Consider the following 10,725-nt stretch of genomic DNA (forward strand, 5'->3'; position numbering starts at 1 on the left):
ATGGCTCCTGCCTTGGAGGCCAAGGTCAAGTAGAAGAATCAGACCCTCCCCACAGTACCCCTGGGCTGAATAAGCAGCGTGCTAAATCTTGCGTTCTACAGCTAATGTTAACTTGAGAAAGTTCCCACTCCCCCCTCTTTAGCTCTTTGGCACATTCTCGCTGTTTTCTGGTTTTAGGGAGTCACCAGCTTGATACACTACAGGAAACCTGCATGAATTTTACATCCAATTTATGGAGCTCTGACTCTAATAGTGCCTAAATAATCTACTGTGAAGGCTGCTAAATGGGCCATATAATTCATCTGGAAATGACATGTCTGTCCTGGCTTTTGAGGGTGTCTATGTGTCTGTGTGTGCTTTCCTTTTCAGTGTTTCTGTGTTTGTACTGGAGAAGGGATGAGGGGCATGATTTTGGTGCCTCACTCGTGTGTGACCAAAACGTTACTTCTTCCTAGTACAGTCCAGCAGGAAAGGACGTCTCTCTGAGGCCTGGCAACCATTGTTCTTTGCAGGTTCCTTCACCTCCTGCTCCTCACCTCCGGCCATGGGCCTGCCCTCAAAAGTCAGGGTGGGACTTGTCAGTGACACCAGGCCTTGGTTCTAACCCCATACCCAGAAGCCGGTCCCCAACCGTGACCCTGAGCAGATGTCTGCTTTGTGGGTCTCGGTTTCCTTGATGCTGAAAGATCATTGCAACCTTTTGCTGACTGCTCTACAGCTGTAGGGATTGGCTGGCAGTGTGTAGTGAACACTGGGGTCCCCTGGGGAGCACGCCTGCTCTCCCCCACTCTCTGAGGCAATCCCGATTAATTTCCTCCTTTGGCTTGGTGGTGACAGCTGGCAGGTGGCGGGCTGACTCTTTCCCAGTTTGGAGTGCAGGTTTTCCTGGCCTTTTCACAAATCTGGACTATATTTCCTTGGCTTCCTCCTTGCTGAGGTTGGGGCAAAGGATTTGAGGCTGACTACTACCACACACCACCACCCTCTTTCTGTCCAGATGTGAGTTCCCCATCCCCATCTTTTATCCTCTTTACACCCCATTCCAAGGCCAATTCAGCATTCCTTGTTCAACCCACCAGGAGAGGCCCCTCGGCCCCTCCAGAGCTCCAGAGCTCATGCAGCATTGACATTCACTTGACATCCATTCCATCCGGCAGTCAGGAGCCCAGTGGTAAACAGATGGCACCCTGAAACCGAGTTATTGCAGGCACATTTAATATAGGCAGTCTTACAAAGGTGTGGGAACAATGTAGGGATGGCATGAAAGATGGTGCGTGGCCCCGTAAGAGAGTGCAGGATGCTGTGAACACCCCTAAGCTTGAAGGAACACGGCAGGGGACAGGATCAGAATCAGCCTGGGTGGCCCTTTGGTGGAGGGAAGCAGCCAGTTTGCGGTGACCCCGCAGGGCAGGAAGTGGGAGACTGAATTTCCTAATCTTCCTGCCCTTCTGTTTCCCATTGGTGAGCCCCGCGAGAAGCTGGAAGGCATAGTTCATTCCTGGGGGCGTAGGGCAGGGGGAGGAGCGTAGGAATTGGATCTGGAGGCAAACGTGGAAGATTTCCAAGGTGGCATATGTAGGAAACCATGTGCGCTGAGTTCCAGGGGAGACCATGGACATCCTCACAGACCCTGCGGGCTTCTCCGCCCTTCGCTGTACCCTTCGGGTTTGTTCCTGTGCGTCTGGCTCCCCAGTCACGACACCCTCCAGAGCAGGGACTTTGTCCTGTGCAACTCTTCGCTCCCCGAGGGTCCTTAATGGATCTAAGGTCAGATTTGCGTTTTTGGCTGAAACACACACAGGCAGAAGGTGTTTGAGGGCGGGAAGAGTCCTACTAATTTCAGACTGAATGCCTCCACCACCCCGGGGACCCTGGTGGGGCCCAGAAGCCGGTCCCCAACCGTGACCCTGAGCAGATGTCTGCTTTGTGGGTCTCGGTTTCCTTGATGCTGAAAGATCTGTTTAGATAAGGGGTTAGCAAATTATGGCCAAATCCACCTCCACCCTTTTTTGTAAATAAAGTTTAATTGGAACACAGCCACACTCAATTTTTACATATTCTGTACAGCTGCTTTCCAGCTACAACGGCAGAATTGAGTAACCCTGATGCTGACCATGCCACCCGCAAAACCAAAACATTTACTCTCCAGCCCTTTACAGAGAAAGTTTGCTGACATGACCTCTGGTTCGATGATTTCCAAGTCCCCTCTGGGTGGCGGGGGCTTGAGATCAGACACTGCACCTTCCATGGCTGTGTACTGCCCAAGGCCTATCCTCATGGGAGGGAGGGCATGGGGATGCTTTGACCCACCTTAGAGGCTGCTTGCAGCCAGGGCCATGTCCCCGCCCCCACCTGCTTTTGCTCTCTGATGCTGTGACTGAATCACAGCTAGGGGCAGGGTGGATGTGCTGTGCATTCATCAGCCTCCTGAGCAGGCTCTGTTGACGGTGGATGGGAGCTAGGGGCTAACCAACCCTGCTCCTTTGTCCCCAGGGTCCCCACCTGAGGGGTCCCCAGGAGATGAGAGACTGACCATTAGCCCCCACCTCTATGGGGTCTCTGGCTCACCTCCCCACTCCCTGCATCCCTTCTAGAATCAACTGCTTGCACCTAAATCCTCGTCCCAGAGGGTGCTTTGGGGGAAACCCAAAGACGTACTATGCAGTTCATGCACTCGTTTTGTTCTTGAGGGCTATCACGTGCCTTGTGTGATTTGTCATGTTTTCCTACCACCAACACTGTTGTAGGAAATTTTAGCCAATGAAAAAAAAACCACAAAAACATGCAGCCAAGATAGTGGCATGTGGTTCTCAGCGCCGGGGCTGAAATCTGCAAACTGGGATCACCTGTGGGCCTTGTTCGCTTATCTGCAGAATTAGAGGATCACATTGCATGGCTCCCCTAGACCTCTTCCCATTCCAAAATGCTGTGAAATTGGATCCAAGCTTGTCCTGCTAATCTTAAGGCACTAAGTAAAAGCAGACATGCTCACAATCTTAACTGCTGAGGTGTTTTGTGATAACAGACTGTTTTTGTCTTTCCCTAATATGATGGTGGGGGTGGGAAGGACATTGGTCCTGAGGAAAGATCAGAACTCAGAATTACCCAGGAATTAGGCAAACCTCTTGCTTCCCCATTATCGCCCATTCCCTCCCCACATTCCTGACCTCCCCTTTCCATCTCTTGAGCATCCACTTTAGAAAACCATGGTTAGCATACAGCTGAAAAATAAGGGGTCCAATCCTACATAGTTTGGCTTCTGAAAGTAGGAAAATTTAGGGCAGTTTGCCCAGAAAGACTTAAACACTTCTTGGTAACCTGGGACGTGACTTCTGTCTTGGTAAATTGTGCCCTTTGCCCCAAAACTCAAGGGTTTGAAGAGGACCTTTATTCATTTATTTATAACAAACATCAAATGCAAATGTTTATTAAGTACTTGCTATGTGCAAGACACTGTGCTGGAGACAGGGATACAATGGTGAGAAAAAGACCGTTCTTGGGCAGAGGGGACAGTCATTGGGCAGGGATTTTCCCAAATAAATATAAATTCACAAACCATGGCAAGTGCAGTGGAGAAAAGGCCCAGGCCAGCGCAGAATGTGTGATAGGTGCGGACATCACTTGGGGCAGGTGGGTGGTGGAGTGGCTTTGCCGAGCAGGAGCTGGTGGGGTTGAGGCCCGGAAAGGTGCGGCATAAATTCAGGGTGGAGGAGCGGGAGCTGGGTGTGCCTGGAGCCTGAGGGCGGAAAGGTGAGTGGAAGAAACAAAGACCAGGTGGTCTAGGCACAGAGGCGAAGGGGAAGAGTACAGGAGAGGGAGCTGGAGATGCGGGTGGGAGGGGTCATGAGCCAGCCATGCATTCACTCATTTGTTCATCCATTCATGCATTCGTTCGTTCATCCATCCACCCGTTAATTCATCCATGGGTTCACATCCATTCATTCATCCATTCATCCATCCATATAGTAAACATGAATTCCTGCTGTGTCTGGGCGCTCTTCCATGCTTTGCAGCTGCAGCAGTGAGACAAAATTCTTGCCCTTGAGAAGCATAAATCCTAGTGGAGAAGGTGATCATGAGCAGACAAATGAATAAATACGTAATATAATTTCAGGTGGAGGTGAGTGCTCTGAAGAGAAAGAAAGCTGAGTGTGGGTTAGAGGAGCCTGGGGTGAGGCAGGTGGGGGGAGAAAGTCAGACTGCATGGGTGGGGCCAGTGAGGGGTGACCACAGAGAGGCCTGACTTTGGGAGGGCCCTGCAATTCCACGAAGGGTCTGGACACATCCCAGGAGCAGTGCTGGCTTCCCTATCTCCTTATTCAGCCAAGAGGAGCAGAGAGCAAGAATCCCTTACTCATTCTGGCCATCAGAAAGTAATCAGGGAAGGGCCCAATGCTATCTTCCATTTTTAAACATTTTTATGTATTTATTTTCAGTCCTAGAAAATCTAAGTCCTAGAAAATGAAGCAGAGTATGGATACAGATTTTAAAGAGAGAGAGAGAGGCATGACGGGAAGCGTTTCTGCCCTGGGACCCTTGCTGGCTTGGAGGGACAGGTGCACCTCAGTGGTCTTGTTAGCTGGGGCGGAACAGACTGTAAACCGGGAGACGAAGTGGCCGTGGCTGAGGCGTCTGCCCAGCTTGGCAAGTTCCCTGTGGGCGTTGCTAGGGCTGGAGGCAGCCAGACCAGGGTGTCAGCGGCAGGGGCTGTCAGAAGGAGGAGGCTCCTGGCACGGTGCCTTTTTGCGTCAGTCTTCTATTGCTGTTACGCAGTGGGGCCTGGGTCCCCCACCCCGGGCCAGACTTCAGTCTGTAGGAATGAACTTTAAGGCTCGGCAATGTGCACCACTCTTGCCTACCCAGGCTCCTTTTCCTACAGCCTGGTGCTTGGAAAAGTGTTCCATGAACACTGGGAAAGTCTGACCCTGGTGGCTCTCCTGAAGACTCCCTTCGAGTTTAGTTCTTCAGTTAAAGGGTGTGTTTGTAATAGCATGTGTGTGTGCACACATGTGTGTGCACACTTGCCTGCACGCCCACCCCCATACACGTGGATTCATTGGTTTAACAGTTATCTGTAGGGTGCAGTGCTAGCACCAAAGAAGGATGGAATACAGCTGCCTTTTTCAAGAAACTAACAGTTCAGTGGGGGCCAGAGACATAATTCAGTTATAACTCAGAATAAGTGTAAGGTGCCTTACAGCATGCCGCACTCAATTTTGGTGGGTCAGGAAGGGTTTCTGGTGTAAGAGACCAGTCAGCGTTTGACTCAAGGGACAGGTGAGTGTATATGTGTGCGTATAAGAGACAGAGAGAGGAAACAGAGAGAGAGGAGACAGAGAAGGAGACAGACAGAGAGAGGAGACAGGAGAGGAGAATGCTACAATTTAGAATCTTCTTCAGGACTATGTAAACTCAAAGCTCGACTTACAGAGGAACCCCTGAATGCTCCACATGTTTTCAGGAGACTGCTGGCATGCAGTTCACACATACTAGATTGACCATGTGGTTTTTAAGTTACTATGTTAGTATCTTTAAGTTGGAGTAATTGTGTAAGACTGTGTTCCCTTGTTCTTCTTTCTCACCATTAGAGGTGCTGTACAGTTGATTACAGCCCTACATGTAAACAACAGAGATGCACACATAGACCCATAATGAAGGGCAGATGCAACAGATAACCAGGCCAGACTAGTCTCTGAGGTAGTGTTGTGGCTATAATACTGATTGCACTAACTTAAAGTCAAGATTATTCAATATCATCTGATTTATATGCCTTCAGGAAAGATTAAGCAGTTGGTAAAAATAAATGTATTGGGTAAATACTTGTATTTTCTGATCCATTTGCTGAGAGTTTGATAAAAAGTCTTGATTGATGTGGCTTTAGGAAGAAAATGCTCTAGGATTTGGGAAAACGTGGCTTCCAGGGTAGAGGATCCTGGGAGCCTTCTGCCCTTTGTCCCCCAGGACATATCCACCGGCATTTGGAAAATGCCTCCATCAGGGAACACGAAGCAGGCCTTCAACTCCTTCTCAAATTGGCAGCAGGGTGGGGCACGGAGGGCAGATGGAGATGAAGGGAGCCTGTGGATTTGGGGGGAATATGGAGCACTCTTTAAAGGTGGTACGTCAATGATAAAGCCAGACTTCTGATGCTTTTCTGCACCTCTTTAGCTGAGAGCCATGGAGGGCTCTGCTGAGTCCTTGCCTGCCTGCTCCATGCTCTGGGCACACCGGGGTGCTGTGTCCTCACAGGCCAGGCCACTAACAAGCCCTGCAGGTGTGTATGTTTGTGTGCAGGGAGCTGCAACCCCAGCCCGCAGGAGGACACAGCGGGAAACTGGGGGCTGCCCCAGACACCCAGAGACCCCTGAGACTCCCTCCAGAGAGCGTCTGGGGACTGCTTGCATCCACACAGGGTGGCATGCCTGTGGGAGGAGGGACAGCAGAAGGGTGACAAAGTTCCAGTCCCAGATGCCAGTCCTGGGCTTCCTGTGGAACCGTGGTGCCATCTGATGGCCAAGATGGGGAATGAAGTGGGGACACGGGAGGGTCAGGCGACAGTCTGCGTGTCTCCAGGTCTGCTCGGGAGTTTGTGTGGCAGGTTTAACATCAAAGGACCACAGCCCTGAGAAATGCAGCTGTAAAGGTGCCAGCTGCAGGGCTGGGGGCCACAGCTGCAGTGGGTGAATATTTCGGGGGACCCTCTATGTGCTCATTTCAGTAAGGTTGAGGGACAGGGAGTGTGTTGGGGGACAATCAAAGAACAGATCCAACTTTAACTTAAGTAAGTCTACACGCCACTTGAAATTAACCTACAGAAAATGACATCAAGACAATATAATTGAACATGGGCAGTGACCTGCTGTGGCCAGAAGCCAGGGGTTTATCTTGGAAAGGGAGATGACAGAGGAGAAACCAAGCCAGGTGGTACATAGGAGGGGAGCCCAGGGTCAGGGCTGCATCGGGGAGAGGAGTTGGGCCCTGCACCACTGTGTGTGGGGGTGAAGTGGCACCCCCAAAAATGACAACAATATTTGATGAACTGTCCCTGTGCCATTCAGTATTGCTTTTTTCAAGCGTGTTTTCTTCCTAGCCTTAAAGACGGTCATGTCATCTTAAAACGATGACTCTGAGGGCTGTTCTCGGGGGAAGTACTGCTCCCTGTGGCCCCTTCGGATGGCTAGGGGTGCTGAGCACCCTTGGAGGATGGATCAGGTTTGCATGGCTGGGAGTGAGGTCAGCCGAGGGGTTTCTAGCCAGAGCCCTGGAGGGAGGGACGGCAGGTCCTCATGAGTGAGAGGTGCTGGGGCCTCGCTGGACACAGGTGGGGGCAGGTGGGTGGTGGTGCTGGAATGGGGTGGCCACTCTCAGGCAGCTGGAGGATTTCCTTCACTGATCTAAACCTCCTCCTCCATTCTCCTTCCTCTTTCTCTACTAGATCTTCACTTTTTTCTACTATCTCTATAAGTGTGATGTCTTGGCCAAGTCCTTGACTGGGGGAAAAAGATCAAATTAAAGTTCCTTAAAAACTAGCCAGACTTTGAACTTTTTTTTTCTGGCAAAGGTCCCACCTTCAGGAAAGACTACCAGCTCCAATCACCCAGAAGGAAATTTCAGGCCGTCTCATGGAAGTTTTGTGTGGGGCGGGTTATCTCCAGGATGGCTGGAGGCTGCTCTCTCAGACCAGGGCAGGCCCTTTCTCTGTGAGTCTCTGTGTTCAGACCCACAGGACACGAGGTCCTGGAATCCACCGCAAGTCTGTCTTGCTTTATGAATTGCTTGGGCTATTGGACTTTGGTAGGTCAAGTCATATTTAATGTGCCCAGGAAAGTTCCCTGTTTAAAGGAAACTGTAGGTGAATCTTTTTATAGTATAAACAGTATTATAGTCTCATTAGGCTGCTGTGTAAATGTGGATTCTGAGTTTACATAAAGTTGGACACACCCATACTGTCTAAATTCTGGACTGTGTATGAAGTATTTGCAGTACCAGCTTCAGGTGTGACTCATTTTTGTCTGCTGGGCACCTAGCGCCCCAAGTTGAGTGCCCAATACATGCCAAAGGGAAGGTGTTTTTGATCTACTGGGACTGAATGATAGTGCAAGACCAGCATTATCTACCAGGAATTGAGTGAATCCCATATGATAGAGAGGTCAGGCAGTTCCTGCCTTTCTGAGGCCAGCTTGATGCGATGCGGGGAGGGAGCACCGGCACACACGAGTTCAAATCTGGCCTCCCCAGGGTGCCTGCGGGGAGTGATGGCCAGCCGGGTTATCAGCTCCCAAGCCTCACTTCCCTCATCTATAACATGGGGCAAAAACCTCATTAGGAATGTCTGGATTCAGTGCCATAGATAATATGTACACAAGCTGTCATCATGCGAGAGCATCACAGGATGTTAACATTGACTTTTTGACCCAGATGTAAATCTCAGATGCCTGAACATGGCAGAGCACATCAACCCAGAGGAATGTCTAAAAGAGTTACCCAAAAACCCATTCCATGATTTCTGAGTCCCCCACTGTGATGGGGATATAGAAAGGCCGGGAGCCTGAGAGTGGAGAGGCATTTGTAGGGGGCCAGTACTCTGTCCTTTGCGTGAGCCCTGTCCCGCCCCAGAGAAGCTACGGGAGTCCCAGCCTCTCCCCAAAGTCAGGGATTGTGGGTGCTTCATCCTTTACTCAAGATGAGAGAGACAGAAGGAGAGGGAGAGAAAGAGTATCTTCACAGGGCTACTCCCAGAGCTTGATACACATTCTGCAGAGCTGAGAATGCCAGGTGCCGGGCTGGCTGCGCCTGGACTTGGAGTGGTCGGCCGGCGGGATAGGGGAGTGGAGGCTGAGCTGGGTATGATCTGCTCTGAAGATGGAGCAGGGGACATGTGACTTTTTCTTATGGATGACATGTGGGTCTCGAGGATCTCTGAGGTCTAGGGTGGCCCTCGGGACAGGGTGAGCTTGGCAGAGGGGAGCGTAGTCCACATCTGAGTAGTTCCATTTGGGCGACCTGGCTTGGGAACCTCGGCAGAACCCACAAAGATGCCATCAGAGAGCTGGCTTTCACCAACTGCCTGGCTGGAGAGAGAGGGCCAGCACACGAGTGCATTCACACAGATGACAGCTATCCTGTCCCTTCTCCGGAGTCCCCAGCCCCTCCCTGTCCAACCCTGGCAGGATTCAAAACAGCAGCGAGTGAACAGCGAGGAGAAGAGCAGAGAAAGGGAGCAGACGCGCCTGCCTCCCCCTCCAGGTGGCTGCCCACCTGCAGTGGGCTTGTCCACGAGGGGGGTGAGGAAGGAAGTGTAGGGTAATATCTTGGGGAGGACCCTTGGTTTCTGAACTGAGAGTGCAGTGTGTGGCTTAGCCTGAACACAGCACTACCTCTGGGCTCAAAATGAGCAAAGACAAGTCATTAATTTGCTGAGTAAACTTTAATGGGCTAGTGGGAGTCGAGACATCCGGAGGTGCCCTGCATCACATGCCACTAGCTGAGCTTGCTCAGGGCACCAGTCCTGCAAATGTAAGGCTGTGCTCTGTCCTAAGGGGCAGGAGGTGAGGTAGGGTGAGCAGACTCAGGATCAGATTTATTTGCAACCACACATTAAAGACAGGAAAATTCTCAACATGGACTCTGAGCTATTCCTCAGAAGAGAAGGGGAAGAGCAATAGAGTTGGGGGGAGCTGGTTTCGAGTCCCCTGGGTCACCAAAGGGGGATAGAGTACTGGTCAGCCTGGGAATAATTGGCTTTGATCTCCCTTTCTGCAGAATTTCCAGTTCCATTGTTATGGAACAAAACTAATTGCACAGAGACAGATTTGAGCCAGCCTCCTGTCTCCGTGTTCAGCTGCCTTATAATAAATCTTTCTGCAAAAAAACCCCAAAAACCTGATTGCACGGCTCCTACCTGTAAGGCTCTTTGCACAACCAGGGCTCCTGGCATTTTACCGCTGGACTAGAACCCTCTTGGCTAGGAAGGAGCCCCTCCCTCCCTGTCTCTGTGGTTCTGGTCCGGCCGGCAGTCACTGCACCCTGCCCGCAGCCATGGGTGCAGACATGTGATACAGATGGACCAAGAAGATTTTTCTTCTGTCAGGAATTGGAATGTTTAGTGAAGATGTCAGGAATAAAAGTGAGCTGGAGATGACTCATTCAGATGTCAGCAACAGAAGGGGACTGTTCACAGCTCTGGCTCCAGGAGTTCTCCAAATCTGCCCTTGCCCTGGTCTTTCTAATCACCTTGATGGCAACCTGTTTTTCCATTCATTCTAATTGTTAAGGTGGGCTTTTAAGGTTTGCAACCAGAGGCTCCAAAATGGAGACCACATGGTTACATTGGAGCCCCATTTCCTGAGTCGTTTCTGCACTGTTTGCGTTCTTTGGTGGGATGGCAAGCATCTTAGAACCATGCAGCCTCCTTGGACAGTAGAGCACTTGGAAGCCATGGCTCCAGAGCTGGACTAAACTGGGAGGTCATCCTGTCCTCTCCCCACTTGGCAGGTGCAGAGACCGAGGCCCACACAGAGCAGAAGTGCTTGCCCAGCCTGCACAGCTGGCTTGCTTCCCAGTGGGACCCTCATTGCTGATACCGGCCTCTGCCCAGTGCATGCAGGTTGAAGGCACTCTGCCAGCAAGCACGGAGGCCTACACTGGGCATTAAGACTTTGGAAGGAGAGACAGGATTTTATATTTTCTTTCTGACCCATATCACCAGCAAGCGTATGTCCTAAT

Source organism: Manis pentadactyla, chromosome 7 (genome assembly GCF_030020395.1).
Source record: "Manis pentadactyla isolate mManPen7 chromosome 7, mManPen7.hap1, whole genome shotgun sequence".
Lineage (NCBI taxonomy): Eukaryota > Metazoa > Chordata > Mammalia > Pholidota > Manidae > Manis > Manis pentadactyla.